This window comes from Saccopteryx leptura, chromosome 6 (genome assembly GCF_036850995.1).
Source record: "Saccopteryx leptura isolate mSacLep1 chromosome 6, mSacLep1_pri_phased_curated, whole genome shotgun sequence".
Taxonomy (NCBI): Eukaryota; Metazoa; Chordata; class Mammalia; order Chiroptera; family Emballonuridae; genus Saccopteryx; species Saccopteryx leptura.
Window position 1 is genome coordinate 154,311,374 of NC_089508.1, and position 17,931 is coordinate 154,329,304.

A 17,931-nucleotide genomic window follows, 5' to 3' on the forward strand; every position below is an offset into this window, starting at 1 on the left:
ATGGTGGGTGGACACTCTATTCACTGAGCAACCCAGCCAAGACCATCATAAGCCCTTTTTGCAAGCAAAATTTTGGCTTTATTATATGACATTGAGTCTTTTATGTTATCACACAGACCCAGCAAACACCCTCTAACCAGGTTGAACAATTTAGTACAAGAGACCATTTGGATATGCTACAGAAAGGAAAAGGAAAAAAGCGTGAGTTGCACATTAGTGTATGTATTTCTCTATGTTCTGAGGGTTTTTCCAGGCTTGCCATTTGTTATATTTATAATATAGATAAACTGCTCTCTAGTGCCTCACATGAGAAGAGAGTTATGTTTGGATGCCATTGCTCTCTCAATTATGTTGGGTTGACATGAAAGATGCAGCACTAATGGGGAGAAGCAATGGTTTGGTGCTCAATCCTCAAGAACAGTAAAGTCTTGAGGAGAAAAAGATGGCAGCGGAGTAGGCGGACGCCCAGATGCCCAGCTCTCACCACCAAACTGGAATACAAATCAATTTAGGAAAAATCAGCATGAAAAACCAACTCTGAACTGTAAGAACAGCTCTCAAAAACCAAGGAGCAAAGCAGAAGCCACAACAAACCCGGTAGGGAGCGCCTGAATCTCCTCTGCTTACAGGAACAGAGGGGAGGGGGGTGAGGCTGAGAGCCCATAGGGGATCTCACACAGGGAAAAGATCAGAAACTACTGCTCACAGCCACTTGCCTGGCGACCAGGGAGCGAGGTGTGTTGAAAAGACTAGCTTATCTCCCAAGTGGAAAGGACAGGGAGAGGGACAGACTGTGAGGGGCTAAGGAATGCAGGAAATGAACTAAAAAACCTGACTCATTCATGCTGGAGGCGGCCATAGCTGGGGGAGGGACTGAACCTTTCACAAAACAGAGCTGAAGTGCTTCCGGATCAGAGATCTCTGGACATCTATCCAGCTCCAATCAGCGCAACAAGACACAGCTGAAAACAAGAAGTGGGGAGGAGGGGTAGTAACTCAAGTCTCCTTGGAGATCTGAGATACACCTCCCCCTACTGAATCTGAGAAAACATCCTGCCCCCAGTGAGATTAGCTGGCTAAAGAGGCCTTCAGAGTCTCAGGTTACAACCATCACATTCCTGGATACAGTTTCAAGGAAGCCCCCTGCTGAGATCAGTAAACAAGACTATCACCTGTTAAGAAAACAAACAAATCAAGACTTCAAAGCTGCCCAAATCCAAAAGTGGATTACAGATAACAGCTGATACCAACCCAAGAAGACCTAGAAATAACAACTGAAAACTGGAGGCAGACAACACCAAACCTAGACTCAACTAACTCTACAAATAAAATACCCAAAAACAGATAATGAGAAGACAGAGAAGTGCAATCCAAATGAAACCACAAGAGACACCTTCAGGAGATGAACTGAGTGATATGGAAATAATCAAACTTCCAGATGCGGAGTTCAAAATAATGATTGTAAGGATGCTAAGGGATCTTAGAACAACAATGGATGGTCATTATGAACACCTAAATAAAGAAATAGCAAGTATAAAAAAGAATCAGTCGAAGATGACAAATACAATATCAGAAATAAAGACCACAATGGAAGGAATTAAAAACAAGATAGATAGAGCTGAGGATCGAATCAGCAAGTTAGAGGACAACTGGAATGAAGGCATGAAAGCAGAGAAGAAAAGAGAAAAGAGACTCAAAAAGTCAGAGGAAACTCTTAGAGAGCTTTGTGACAACATGAAGAGAAATAACATCTGCATCATAGGGGTTCCTGAAGAAGAAGAAAAAGAACAAGGGATAGAGACTTTGTTCAATCATATCATAGCTGAAAACTTCCCTAAATTAATGCAAGAGAAACTCTCACAAGTCCAAGAAGCACAGAGGACTCCATTAAAGAGAAACCCAAAGAAACCTACACCAAGACACATCATAATTAAAATACCAACGCTAAACGATAAAGAGAAAATATTAAAAGCTGCAAGAGAAAAAAAAGTTATTACCTACAAAGGAGCCCCCATAAGGATGACATCCGACTTCTCAACAGAAACACTTGAGGCCAGAAGAGAATGGCAAGAAATATTCAAAGTAATGCAGAACAAGAACCTACAACCAAGACTACTTTATCCAGCAAGGCTATCGTTTAAAATTGAAGGAGAAATAAAAAGCTTTCCAGACAAAAAACAACTCAAGGAATTCATTACAACCAAACCAATGCTGCAGGAAATGTTCAGGGGCCTGTTGTAAACAGATCAAAGTAGGAAAAGAATATAGCAAAAAAGGAATACACCTTTAAAGAAGAAAATGGCAATAAACAACTACATATCAATAATAACCTTAAATGTAAATGGATTAAATGATCCAATCAAAAGACATAGGGTAGCTGCGTGGATAAGAAAACAGGACCCATACATATGTTGTCTACAAGAGACACACCTTAGAACAAAAGACACACATAGATTGAAGGTAAAAGGATGGTATCACACTTTCTGATATCAAGTTATACTACAAGGCCATTGTACTCAAAACAGCCTGGTACTGGCATAAGAACAGGCATATAGATCAGTGGAACAGAACAGAGAACCCAGAAATAAACCCATAGTTCTATGGACAACTGATATTTGACAAAGGAGGTAAGGAAATACAATGGAGTAAAGACAGCCTCTTTAACAAATGGTGTTGGGAAAATTGGACAGCTACCTGCAAAAAAATAAAACTAGATCACCAGCTTACACCACTCACAAAAATAAACTCAAAATGGATAAAAGACTTAAATGTAGGCCATGAAACCATAAGCATCTTAGAAGAAAACATAGGCAGTAAGCTCTCGGACATCTCTTGGAGCAATAGATTTGCTGATTTATCTCCAGGGGAAGTGAAATAAAAGACAGGATAAACAAATGGGACTATATCAAACTAAAAAGCTTTTGCACAGCCAAAGACAACAAGAACAGAATAAAAAGACAAACAACACAATGGGAGAACATATTTGACAATACATCTGATAAGGGGTTAATAACCAAAATTTATAAAGAACTTGTAAATCTCAACACCAGGAAGACAAACAATCCAATCGAAAAATGGGCAAAAGAGATGAATAGAAACTTCTCCAAAGAGGACATACAGATGGCCAATAGGCATATGAAAAAATGCTCAACATCACTAATCATTAGAGAAATGCAAATTAAAACCACAATGAGATATCACCTCACAGCAGTCAGAATGGCGTTCATCAACAAAACAACACAGAATAAGTGCTGGCGAGGATGTGGAGAAAGGGAACCCTCCTGCACTGCTGGTGGGAATGCAGACTGGTGTAGCCACTGTGGAAAACAGTATGGAGATTCCTCAAAAAACTGAAAATTGAACTGCCTTTTGACCCAGCTATCCCACTTTTAGGAATATACCCCAAGGACACCATAGAACGGCTCCAAAAGGAGAAATGCACCCCCATGTTTGTGGCAGCATTGTTCACAGTAGCAAAGATCTAGAAACAGCCCAAGTGTCTGTCAGAGGACAAGTGGATTAAAAAGCTTTGGTACATATATACTATGGAATACTACTCAGCCATAAGAAATGATGACATCGGATCATTTACAATAACATGGATGGACCTTGATAACAGTATACGGAGTGAAATTAGTAAATCAGAAAAAAATCTAAGAACTATATAAATCCATACATAGAAGGGACATAAAAATGAGACTCAGAGTCATGAACAAGAATGTGATGGCAACAGAAGTGGGGGGTGGGGGGAGGGGGGATGGGGTGAAGAAGGAGAGAGGGGTTGGGGGAGGGGAGGGGCACAAAGAAAACCAGATAGAAGGTGACAGAAGACAATTTAACTTTGGGGGAGGGGTATACAGCACAATCAAATGTCAAATTAATCTAGAGATGTTTTCTCTCAACATATGTACCCTGATTTATGAATGTCACTGCATTAAATTTAATAAATAAATTAAAAAAAACTAACTCAAAATGAATTAAAGACTTGAATGTAAGACCTGAAACCTTATAACACCCAGAAGAAAACAGTTGATAAGCTCCATGACATAGTGTTGGTTGTACATATATACTATGGAATACTACTCAGCCATAAGAAATGATGACATCGGATTATTTACAATAACATGGATGGACCTTGATAATCTTATATGGAGTGAAATAAGTAAATCAGAAAAAACTAAGAACTATATGAATCCACACATAGATGGGACATAGAAATGAGACTCAGAGACATGAACAAGAATGTGATGGCAACGGGGGGGGGGGGAGGGGAAAGGGGGGATGGGGCGAAAAATGAGAGAAGGGGTGGGGGAGGGGAGGGGCACCAAAAAAAACCAGATAGAAGGTGACAGAAGACAATTTGACTTTGGGGGAGGGGTATACAGCACAATCAAATGTCAAAATAATCTGGAGATGTTTTCTCTCAACATATGTACCCTGATTTATCAATGTCACTGCATTAAATTTAATTAAAAAAAAATCTGACACCAAAAAAAAAAAATGAACATTAAAGTCTTCAATTGTATGGCTATTTTAAAAATAACCCAGGATACAGACTCAGTAGGTCTTGGCTAATAAACACATACATGTAATATCTGCTTACTAAGTTATCTTCACTAGGAACCAAAGAGCCTTCTTTATAAAAAAATTTCCAATATCTTTCACATGACTTTCTGAATAAATGAAACACTTACTCTTGGTGTTACCTGTTTGAAATCCTGGGCTTGTCAGGTCAAGCCACATACTAGAAGCAACTACCATGAGTTGATGCTTTCTGCTTCGCTTCCATCTTTCTTTCTTTTTCCTTCCCACTCTCTAAAAATCAATAAATAATACTTAAAAAGAAAAATGATGAATTCAGTCACAAAATTCAACCCATTCTAGTGTGCGGGGGGGACACAAAAGCATCAATACCAGGAAACAGGAACCAATGGGGACCGTCTTAGAATCTGTTTACCACATCTTCCCATGTTTCATCTCAAGTCATGATTACTGATATAAGTAAACTGGACTCTGATTAATTTTATCTGACAAGAAAGGTGGTGTTTTCCAAGTTGCTTAGAAAACAAAGAATCATAGATGTAGAGTTTGTCAGCCTATCTCTCATCTGCTGAGAAGAGGCAGGACTTTGCCTGGCCTAAAGACAGGCAAAATTCAATCAGTAAAAATATATGACTTTTCACCCACAGTTCTCACATTCATTTTTAATTTGGCCTTATAATTGTCTGTAATGAAAGTATCCTGAGATTATTAACATAGAGATGGGGAAACTGAGCCTCTGAGGAGTTGGCTGCATTGCACAATGTTACATGGTTAGTAAATGTAGGACCAAGACTCAAAAACGGGCCTTTGAAATCTCCACTCTGGATATTTCACATTATTTCAGGCTGTTTTGAGTCAAAAATATCCATAGAAGAACAAGCTACCTTATTTTGGAGAAATTCTTAGTTAAGTGTTTCCAGTTTTTTTTTTCTGTGATTCCTGGTTCACCCATCAGCCTTCCAATAAAAATATGGACTCTTAAAAATTGGCGATACTTTTCTAAAGAGCAGTACATATTTCCTGTCAGATACAGTGTTCATCACTGTTAAATTAATTATACAAGGAGGCAAATAGGCTAGTTGGTCATTATATCTTAGTAGACTATAAAGCAAACCACATCTAAGCCCATGAATGTCTCAAGACCAAGCTAGTAAAACCTAACAAACAGCACTAGGATTTTCCAGTAAGTACAAAGACTTAAATATAACCAATTAAATAATTCCCTTGCTTCTGCATTTTATCTATAAAATTCTTTCCTCTGGTTCCTGTGTGTGTAGCCCTCCTGATCACGTTCTGTTTGATGTAGCTCAATTAAAATAGATTTTTGCTCAGCCCTGGTTGGATAGCTTGGTTGGTTAGAGCATCATCCTCAAGCACATAGATTGCTGGTTTTATTGCTGGTCAGGGCACATACAGGAGCAGCCCAATGTTTCTGTCTCTCTCTCTTCCTCTCTCACTAAAATCAGTAAATACAAAAATTTAAAAATCCATTGTGATATCAGAGAAATGGTGGTGTGAGAGATACTTCTGAGCTCTTCCTTTAAAATTTCAACAAATTGAACAACTATGATGCAATGAAGGAACGCTAGCTGAGCTCATAGCCATGCTTAAAACATCCACACAATGATGACTGAATGTGAGAAAGGATGAAAAGGGGGGTAGAAGATAAAATGCTTTCCTAATGGAAGCTGGACAGGAGATAAGGCAGAGAACTGAATATTTCTTTCTCCTTGCTGGACTCAGGGAGAGAGTTTTATTCTGAGCCAGGAGAGGTGGAGAGACTGAGAGGCAGTGGGGAAGGAGCTGATTAAGGCAGGCACAACCAGGCATAGGGTTACTGAGGACTGGTCATGTTGCTTGGCTTGTGATCAGCTGCACGCTGCCTGCACTCAGCCTGCAGCTCTCAGTGTGAGCTGGGCACAAAGTACTTGACTATTGGGATCATGACATGTGCTCCATTGTGCACTGGGCCCATGGGGCCAGGCTCACATGGAGAAGCACATGCTCCATCGGTGTATGTTTAGTCCACAAAGATCAGTCCATGCAGTGCTGCTCATGTTAGACCCACAACACTCAAGTACACTCTCCACAGCTGGCACTTTATCAGCTTCCCACACACTTGGCAGTGTAAGGAAAGACCAAAGTGTATCCCAGAGCCTTCTAGGTCACACCTCCCTAACCTCGCCAGACAAAGAGGGCCTGTGGTGGCCCCCTACAGCTGACTTTCTGAGGCCACTCCCTCCCCTGAGAGGTGGAAAAGCTCTCCGTCTGATCTCCTAGTCAGTTGAGATGTGGGGAAGAATGACCAGAGACCTGAAACTGTCACTGCTAAAGACATAAAGCTGAAACTGTAATGCCCCCACAACATGCCCCACCCAGGAATGGGACTGCTGCCCTACCTACATCATTAAGACTGTAGAGGTCTGCTAAAGAATTTTACAGAGCCAATACTTGTAGTATAGTGACACTTACTAGAAGAAAAAGTTCCTTGTTAGATTCTTTTTTTTTTCTTTTTTTTTTTTTTAAATAAATTTTTATTAATGTTAATGGGATGACATTAATAAATCAGGGTACATATATTCAAAGAAAACATGTCTATGTTATTTTGTCATTAAATTATGTTGCATACCCCTCACCCAAAGTCAGATTGTCCTTCGCCACCCTCTATCTAGTTCTCTGTGCCCCTCCCCCTCCCCCTAACTCTCTCCCTCCCTCCCTCCCATGTCCTCCCTCCCCCCACCCCTGGTAACCACCACACTCTTGTCCATGTCTCTTAGTCTCGTTTTTATGTTCCACCAATGTATGGAATCATATAGTTCTTGTTTTTTTCTGATTTACTTATTTCACTCCGTATAATGTTATCAAGTTCCCACCATTTTGCTGTAAATGATCTGATGTCATCATTTCTTATGGCTGAGTAGTATTCCATAGTGTATATGTGCCACATCTTCTTTATCCAGTCGTCTATTGAAGGGCTTTTTGGTTGTTTCCATGTCTTGGCCACTGTGAACAGTGCTGCAATGAACATGGGGCTACATGTGTCTTCACGTATCAATGTTTCTGAGGTTTTGGGGTATATACCCAGTAGAGGGATTGCTGGGTCATAAGGTAGTTCTATTTGCAGTTTTTTGAGGAACCACCATACTTTCCTCCATAATGGTTGTACTACTTTACAGTCCCACCAACAGTGAATGAGGGTTCCTTTTTCTCCACAGCCTCTCCAACATTTGCTATTACCCATCTTGTTGATAATAGCTAATCTAACTGGGGTGAGGTGGTATCTCATTGTAGTTTTGATTTGCATTTCTCTAATAACTAATGAATCTGAGCATCTTTTCATATATTTGTTGGCCATTTGTATCTCTTACTGGGAGAAGTGTCTGTTCATGTCCTCTTCCCATTTTTTTATTGGATTGTTTGTTTGTTTGTTGTTGAGTTTTATGAGTTCTTTGTAAATTTTGGATATTAGGCCCTTATCTGAGCTGTTGTTTGACAATATCATTTCCCATTTAGTTGGCTGTCTGTTTATTTTGATATCAGTTTCTCTTGCTGAGCAAAAACTTTTTATTCTGATGTAGTCCCATTCCTTTATCTTTGCCTTCACTTCTCTTGCCATTGGAGTCAAGTTCATAAAATGTTCTTTAAAACCCAGGTGCATGATTTTAGTACCTATGTCTTCTTCTATGTACTTTATTGTTTCAGGTCTTATATTTAGGTCTTTGATCCATTTTGAATTAATTTTAGTACACGGGGACAGGCTGTAGTCGAGTTTCATTCTTTTGCATGTGGCTTTCCAGTTTTCCCAACACCATTTGTTGAAGAGGCTTTCTTTTCTCCATTGTGTGTTGTTAGCCCCTTTATCAAAGATTATTTGACCATATATATGTGGTTTTATTTCTGGGCTTTCTATTCTGTTCCATTGGTCTGAGTGTCTATTTTTCTGCCAATACCATGCTGTTTTGATTATCGTGGCCCTATAATATAGTTTAAAGTCAGGTATTGTAATGCCCCCAGCTTCATTCTTTTTCCTTAGGATTGTTTTGGCTATTCGGGGTCTTTTATAGTTTCATATAAATCTGATGATTTTTTGTTCCATTTCTTTAAAAAATCTCATAGGAGTTTTGATGGGGATTGCATTAAATTTGTATATTGCTTTGGGTAATATGGCCATTTTGATTATATTTATTCTTCCTATCCAAGAACAAGGAATATTTTTCCATCTCATTGTATCTTTTTCGATTTCCCTTAACAATGATTTGTAATTTTCATTATAAAGGTCCTTTACATTCTTTGTTATGTTTATTCCTAGGTATTTTATTTTTTTTGTTGCAATAGTGAAGGGGATTATTTTTTTGAGTTCGTTTTCTAATATTTCATTGTTGGCATATAGAAAGGCTATGGACTTTTGTATGTTAATTTTGTATCCTGCGACCTTACTGTATTGGTTTATTGTTTCTAATAATCTTTTTGTGGAGTCCTTCGGGTTTTCGATGTATAGGATCATATCATCAGCAAAAAGTGATACCTTTACTTCTTCTTTTCCGATATGGATGCCTTTTATTTCTTTGTCTTGTCTGATTGCTCTGGCCAGAACTTCTAGCACCACGTTAAATAAGAGTGGAGAGAGAGGACAACCCTGTCTTGTTCCTGATTTAAGGTAGAAAGTCCTCAGTTTTATGCCGTTTAATATGATGTTGGCTGATGGTTTATCATATATGGCCTTTATCACGTTGAGATATTTTCCTTCTATACCCATTTTGTTGAGAGTCTTAAACATAAAATTGTGTTGTATTTTATCAAAAGCCTTTTCTGCATCTATTGATAAGATCATGTGGTTTTTGTTCTTTGTTTTGTTGATATGGTGTATTACGTTAACCGTTTTGCGTATGTTGAACCATCCTTGAGATTCTGGGATGAATCCCACTTGATCATGATGTATTATTTTTTTAATATGTTGTTGTATTCGGTTTGCCAGTATTTTGTTTAGTATTTTAGCATCTGTATTCATTAGAGATATTGGTCTGTAGTTTTCTTTCTTTGTGCCATCCTTGCCAGGTTTTGGTATGAGGGTTATGTTGGCCTCATAAAATGTGTTCGGAAGTATTGCTTCTTCTTCAATTTTTTGGAAGACTTTGAGTAGAATAGGAACCAAGTCTTCTTTGAATGTTTGATAGAATTCACTAGTATAACCGTCTGGGCCTGGACTTTTATTTTTGGGGAGATTTTTAATAGTTTTTTCTATTTCCTCCCTGCTGATTGGTCTGTTTAGGCTTTCTGCTTCTTCATGACTCAGTCTAGGAAGGTTGTATTGTTCTAGGAATTTATCCATTTCTCCTTGATTGTTGTATTTGGTGGCATATAATTTTTCATAGTATTCTACAATAATTCTTTGTATATCTATGATGTCTGTGGTGATCTCTCCTCTTTCATTTTGGATTTTATTTATTTGAGTCCTATGCCTTTTTTCCTTGGTGGGTCTTGCCAAGGGTTTGTCAATTTTGTTGATCTTTTCAAAGAACCAGCTCCTTGTTTTATTGATTTTTTCTATAGTTTTTCTGTTCTCTATTTCATTTATTTCTGCTCTGATTTTTATTATCTCCTTTCTTCAGCTGGTTTTGGGTTGTCTTTGTTCTTCTTTTTCTAGTTCCTTAAGGTGTGAAGTTAAGTGGTTTACTTCGGCTCTCTCTTGTTTGTTCATATAGGTCTGAAGTGATATGAACTTTCCTTTTATTACTGCTTTTGCTGCATCCCAGAGATTCTGATATGTCGTATTTTCATTTTCATTAGTCTGTATATATCTTTTGATCTCTGCGCTTATTTCTTCTTTGACCCATTCATTTTTTAGAAGTATGTTGTTTAGTTTCCACATTTTTGTGGGTTTTTCCCCCTCTTTTTTGCAGTTGAATTCTAGTTTCAAGGCTTTATGATCAGAAAATATGCTTGGTACAATTTCAATTTTTCTAAATTTGCTGATATTGTCTTTGTGGCCCAACATATGGTCAATTCTTGAGAATGTTCCATGTACACTAGAGAAAAATGTATACTCTGTCGCTTTGGGATGAAGTGTCCTGTAGATGTCTATCATATCCAGGTGTTCTAGTATTTCGTTTAAGGCCACTATATCTTTATTGATTCTCTGTTTGGATGACCGATCTAGAGCTGTCAGCGGTGTATTGAGGTCTCCAAGTATGATTGTATTTTTGTTAGTTTTTGTTTTAAGGTCAATAAGTAGCTGTCTTATATATTTTGGTGCTCCTTGGTTTGGTGCATATATATTAAGGATTGTTATGTCTTCTTGATTCAACTTCCCCTTAATCATTATGAAATGACCATTTTTGTCTCTGAGTACTTTTTCTGTCTTGTAGTCAGCATTATTAGATATGAGTATTGCTACACCTGCTTTTTTTTGGGTGTTGTTTGCTTGGAGTATTGTTTTCCAGCCTTTCACTTTGAATTTGTTTTTATCCTTGTTGCTTAGATGTGTTTCTTGTAGGCAGCATATAGTTGGATTTTCTTTTTTAATCCATTCTGCTACTCTGTGTCTTTTTATTGGTAAGTTTAATCCATTTACATTTAGTGTAGTTATTGACACTTGTGGGTTCCCAACTGCCATTTTATAAATTGCTTTCTGTTAGTTTTGTATCTTGTTTGATTCTTGTCTTTTGTTTTTCTATCATTTGTTTTTGTTTCTTTGTGTTCCATACTTCTTTCCTCTGTTGCTACCTTTTTTAAGTCAAGTGTTTTTGTGGTGGTTTTTTCAAGGGTGGTTACCATTAAGTAATGAAAAGGGTACCTACCATATTCATTGTAGTACCCTATCTTATGAGTATTTCTGCACTTCATCGTCCTTTGCTACTGTTAATCTCCATCCTCTCCCCCCTTTTTTTCCTTTGTTGTCACAGTTTAAGTTTGGTTTTATTGTGTTCTTGGTGGAGCTGTTACTTGTGGTGTTGTTTTCTTTTGTTCTTTGAATCTGGTTGGAAAACCCCCTTTAGTATTTCCTGGAGTGGGGGCTTTCTGCTGATAAATTCTCTCATCTTTTCTGTATTTGTGAATGTTTTTATATCTCCTTCGTACTTGAAGGATAGCTTTGATGGGTATAGTATTCTTAGCTGAAAGTTCCTCTCTTTCAGGGCTTTAAATATTGGGGTCCACTCTCTTCTAACTTGTAGAGTTTCTGCTGAGAAATCTGATGATAATCTAATAGGCCTTCCTTTATATGTTGTACTCTTCTTTTCCCTGGCTGCCTTGAGAATTTTTTCTTTGTCATTGGTTTGTGTCATCTTTATTATGATGTGCCTTGGAGTGGGTTTGTTGTGGTTAAGAAAACTCGGTGTTCTGTTTGCTTCTTGAATTTGAGGCTTTAGTTCTTTCCACAGGCTTGGGAAGTTCTCGTCTATTATTTGTTTGGGTATATTCTCCATTCCATTTTCTTTTTCTTCTCCCTCTGATATACCTATTGTTCTTATGTTATTCTTTCTGATGGAGTCAGACAATTCCTGTAGGGCTTTCTCATTTTTTATTATTTTTAAGTCTCTTTCTTCTTCTCTCTGTTGTGCCTCAAGTTGCTTGTCTTCTATTTCACTAATCCTATCTTCAATCTGGACTGTTCTGTTAGCTAAGCTTGTTACCTCATTTTTCAGCTCGTGAATTGAGTTTTTCATTTCTGTTTGATTTGTTTTTATAGTTTCAATTTCCTTGGTAATATATTCTTTGTGTTCATTGAGTTGTTTTCTGATCTCCCTAAATTGCCTTTCTGTGTTTTCTTGTATATCTCTGAGTATTTTTAAGATTTCTATTTTAAATTCTCTGTCATTTAGCTCCAAGTCTTCCAATATGTTAAGTCTTTTCTCCATAGATTTTTCCACATCTATTTGTGTTACCTCTCTTTCTTTTGTATCCATAATGTTCGATTTCCTCTTTCTTATTGGCATCTGAGGGTGGTCTTGTTGATAGCACTAATTAGAATTAATAAAGAGTAAAAAGTAAAAAAAAAAAAAAAAAGGTAAAACACCCCCCCCACACACACAAAAAAAACAGTAATAATTTATTATTTCCCCCTTTTTTCTTTGTTCTCTTTCCCTCCTCTCCCCTCCTCAGGGAAATATCGTGATGACTTGTGAATTATATTATGCTAAATGGAACAAAAACTGCCTATAATGGAGGGCCTGATTTGGGGTGAAGAGTTCAAGGGGCAAAAAAAGGGAGTAGGGACCTACTAAATGCAAAAAAAATAAATAAATAAAAAAAATAAAAAAAGGTAGAAAATCTTAGACAAGCATAAGATGATTTGCTTGTAAGTGATGGTCGACTAAGAGATATAATGATAGGGATAAGAGGGAACCAGAAAAAAGGAGAAAAAAAAAGAATAATAAAGAAGAAAAAAATAAAAATAATAAGTAAAAATCTGTTGTATTAAGTGGAGCGAAGACTAAATACAATGGAGACCTTGGGTTGGGAGGAATGCTAGTGAGTTTAAAAGCAACGTAAAAAGTACCCAAAATGCCACAAAAATAAACAAACAAACAATAAAAAAAAACAAAAACAAAAGCGAAAAAGAAAAATAAAGCAAAAAAAAAACCTTGAGTCCCAAATTAACTAATTTGTTCGTGATTGAGGATTAAATGGGAGGAAAGTAAAACGAGAAAAGAAAAAACGAATAGAAAGGAAAAAACAAGAAAAAGAGAAAAACGAAGGAAGAAATAAAAAAAGGAATAGAAAAAAACAGAATAAAGCAAAACAAAACAAAAACAAAACAAAAGAGGAGAGAGTGAGAGTTAAGTGTTTTGGAGTATAACCTTAAAGGAGGGTGAGGATGAAGAAGAGAAATAAAATGTAACACTCATGGGTAGTGTAGTTCAAGAAAAGGGAAGCATACGATGGGCAGAGAATAGAAGGACCGAGGTGGAGGAAATAGAAATAATAATATTAAAGGCAATAAGATAGAAGAAACAAACAACAACAAAAAAATTAGTGGAACAAGTTGTAAAGTCTGTGGATTTTCTTGATTTTGAGAGGTTAAGTTCTTCCTTTTTCTTTTCTCTCCCTTTTCCTGGTCAGTGACTCTGTACCCCAGGCTCTGCCCCTGTGTCACACTTAGGTAGGGATTTGCAGTTGATGGGATTCTATGGCAATGTCATATAATTGGCTTTAGTCTTGCTGGTAGTCAAGGCTTGTTGGCGTTTGCAGGGTCCAACGATGAGAGAGTTTGCTTTCCTGGAGTCTCTCTCCTAGTCCCCCCTTCCTGAATTAGCAGCCTGGTGATCCAGCTATAAGGCTGCAACTGCTTCTGCCTGGGGAGTAAGAGGCTCAAAGAGCTGGGAAATCCCCACTCTATCCCCACTCAGCGCAAGGCTTTGGGAAAGGCTATGGCAGTCAGAGCCTCCAGTGTAATCAGGCAGGCAGGAGTGGGAGTCAATTGTTGTCAAGGTGACTGTTTAGCACCTAGCATTCAGTTGGACCACTCAACCCAGGCTTTCCACACTTTGTAGCCTGTTTTGGTTGGGAAGAAGAGGCACTAGTCTCTGCTTGCGACTAGTGTAGTATAGATCTTATTATCTGCCAAGTTCCTCTTGTTAGCATTTATCCCTGAATATGGAGGCTCTATCAATCAGAAGTTTCCCCTGCCCCTTTAGCGAGAGGCACTAAAAAATATCATGCCTCTTGTCTTGGATCGCTGAACTGAGAGAGATCTTATCAATTAGAACCCGTGGGTGCGCAGATTTCATGGGTTAAGCTAATTTCAGTGATTGGGTCCGCAGCTGTGCTCCCGAAGGTATTTCAGGCTGCCTGAGCGCCCCTCCCCCAACGCTTGATTGTTAGCTTGAATGGCTGGGTGAGGTGCCCCGCCCATGGAGAGAATCTCCCAAGTAGGGGAGACCGCCTTGGCGCCTCTCCTGCTCGCCCTGCCGCTGGTGGCTGGGACGCACTGGCCGCAGGATAATGGGGCACCCTGGGTGTGCGGGCCAGTAGGGCGCTCTGGGCGCGTGGATTACCCAGGGCACGTGCACGAATGGGGTGCTCCAGGCACCGGTGGCTGGGGTCTCTCACTCGCAGTACGTGAGCCGATGGGAACATTAGCGGTGCTCGGTCTGCAACCAGACCGGGCGCGCACCGGCAGCTGCTCACGGCTCCCGAGTGTGGGCGGTACTCGCTCTGCAACCGGACCGGGAGCGCGCTGGCCGGCGGCTGCTCGCCGCTCCCGAGTGTGAGCGGTGCTTGCTCTGCAACCGGACCCGGCGGCTGCTCCCCGCTCCCGAGTGTGGGCGGTGCTCACTCTGCAACCGGACCGGGAGCGCGCCGGTGGGTGCTCGCCGCTCCCGAATGTGGGCCGACTCACCGTAGGCGCACTCCCTTCACGGCTCCCGAGTGTAAGCCGTACTCGCTCTGCAACCGGACCGGGCGTGCGCCAGCGGCTGCTCGCCGCTCCCGAGTGTGGGCTGACTCACCACAGGCGCCTTCCCTCTGCGGCTTGAATGAACGTCTCTGCGGTAGCTTCCTCTACACCCTTGTTTCTCAAATTCAAGTGATAACAGTCCTTTCGCTTTCAGTTTGTGTGGAACTCCGGAGTGCTCCGAGGATAAATTTTTCTGTTTCTAGTTGATAAATTTGTTGTGATTTTGGGGAGATCTGTGGGACGCGCTGCTCACGGCGCCATTTCCGTGACATCACTCCCCTTGTTAGATTCTTAATACCATTCTCAAATTCCATCAAGGAAGAAGAAATCAAACATCATGGATACACAAGGCAGAGCTATAGTTCAGATTGATAATAAAAAATCTCCAGAAAAAAATCTCAATTACATGGAAACATTATAGGTAAATGACAGAGAATTCAAAATTGAAGTTCTAAAAAATTCAGTAAGTTCTGAGAAAACATTGATAGACAATTTAATGAGCACAAAAAAATTAATGAACAAAAAGAGTATTTCAACAAGGAGATAGAAACTTTATAAAGAACCAAAAAGAGATGAAGAACTACATACATGAACTAAAAATGAAGTAACAAGTTTAGCAAATAGAACAGGCCAGATAGAGGAAAGATTCAGTCACATCAAAGACAGGCAACTAGAGATACTACTACATAGAGAAGAAAAGGAAGACTACAAATTTTAAAAAATGAGAGAGCTCTACAAGAACTGTCTGACTCCATCAGAAAAAGCAATATAAGAATAGTAAGTATATCAGAAGGAGAAGAGAGGGAAAAAAGAATGGAAAACCTATTTAAACAAATAACTGATGAGAATTTCTCAAGCCTGTGGAAAGAGATAGAATCTCAAATCCAAGAAGCAAACAGAATACCAAGTTACCTCAACCCAAACAGACCTACTCCAAGGCACATCAAATTGTCAGAAATAAATGACAAAGAAAGAATCCTCAAGGAAGCTAGAGAAAAAGAAAGAATATAAACATATAAGGGAAAGCTCATTAGGTTATCACCAGATTTCTGAGAAGAAACCCTACAAGCCAGAAGAGGTGGACCCAGACATTTAAAGTACCAAAAGAGAGGAATTACCAGCCAAGAATACTATATCCATTGAAGCTATCCTTCAAATATGAAGAAATAAAAACTTTTATGGACATAGAGAAGCTGAGAGAATTTATTACAAGAAAACCCCCACTGCAGGAAATATTCAAAATGGTTATTTGACCAGATACAAAGAACAAAACAAAACAAAACAAAAACCTACAAGTAAAAGCTCCAACAAGATCACAATAAAAACAAGGACAATCTGTGACAACAATAACATAGAAGAGGAGAGGATAAAGATCAGCAGTATCAAAAGATGATGTAATGCAGAAGCACTCATATGATAATGGATTCTTGTAAAAATGACGATTTTTAAAAATAACTTAAAGGTAACTACCCATGAAAATGACATTACTGAAACAGGTAGTTAAAAAAAATAAACAAGGAGATAAAGTATAGAATACCCTCAAACAAAAACAACTGACAGAAACACCAAAAAGAAGAACGAAATGCAACAAAGAGCTATCATAAAACAAAACATAAAATGGCTAAAAGAAATTCTCAAGTATCAATAATTATACTAAATGTAAATGGATTGAACTCACCAATAAAGAGACATGAAGTAGCAGATTAGATCAAAAAGCAAAACCCAACCATATGCTGTGTTCAAGAGACACATCTAAGGTGCAGGTAGAAAAGTAGACTCAAAGTGAAAGATTGTAAAATGATTTTCTAAGCAAATAATATCTAAAGAAAAGCAGGTGTAGCCATACTCATATTTAACAATGCTGACTACAAGACAACAAAGGTAACCAGAGAAAAAGATGGTCATTTCATAATGATAAAGGTGACAATGTATCAAGAAGACATAACACTTTTTTTTTTTTTACAGAGACAGAGAGAGAGTCAGAGAGAGGAATAGATAGGGACAGACAGAAAAGAATAGAGAGAGATGAGAAGCATCAATTATCAGTTTTTTGTTGTGACACCTTAGTTGTTCATTGATTGCTCTTTCATATGTGCCTTGACTGTGGGGCTTCAGCAGACTGAGTAACCCCTTGCTCAAGCCAGCGACCTTGGGTCCAAGCTGGTGAGCTTTGCTCAAACCAGATGAGCCCACGCTCAAGCTGGTGATGTTGGGGTCTTGAACTTGGGTCCTTCGCATCCCCATCTGACACTCTATCCACTGCGCCACCACCTGGTCAGGCTGAACATAACACTTCTTAATATATATGTACCAAACCAAGGAGCACCAAAATATAAAAGACCTCTAACTGATCTAAAAACAGAAACAGACAACATATTTATACTTGGAGATCTCAGTACATCATTGATGGCTCTAGATAAATCATCCAAACAGAAAATCCATAGATATATCAGCATTAAATGACACCCTAGAGCAAATGGACATAATAGACATTTACAGAACTTTTCATTTCAGGACCTCAGAATACACATTTATCTCCAGTGTACATGGACATTCTCCTTTTCTTTTAAAATAAATTTTTATTAATGTTAATGGGGTGACATCAATAAATCAGGGTACATATATTCAAAGAAAACATGTCCAGGTTATCTTGTCATTCAATTATATTGCATACCCCTCACCTAAAGTCAGATTGTCCTCAGTCACCCTCTATCTAGATTTCTTTGTGCCTCTCCCCCTCCCCCTTCTCCTCTCCCTCCTTTCCTCCCACTCCCCCCCCCCCCCGGTAACCATCACACTCTTGTCCATGTCTCTTAGTCTCGATTTTATGTCCCACCAATGTATGGAATTATGTAGTTATTGTTTTTTTCTGATTTACTTATTTCACTCCATATAATGTTATCAAGATCCCACCATTTTGTTGTAAATGATCTGATGTCATCATTTCTTATGGCTGAGTAGTATTCCGTAGTGTATATGTGCCACATTTTCTT

At 38.8% G+C, this 17,931-nt stretch overlaps 1 long non-coding RNA gene across 1 annotated transcript in view; it reads right to left on the minus strand.

The window, feature by feature from the left end:
* The window catches only part of LOC136376721 (uncharacterized), a 432,865-nt gene that overhangs the window by 91,075 nt on the left and 323,859 nt on the right, over nucleotides 1-17,931 (minus strand). The window lies entirely within an intron of this gene.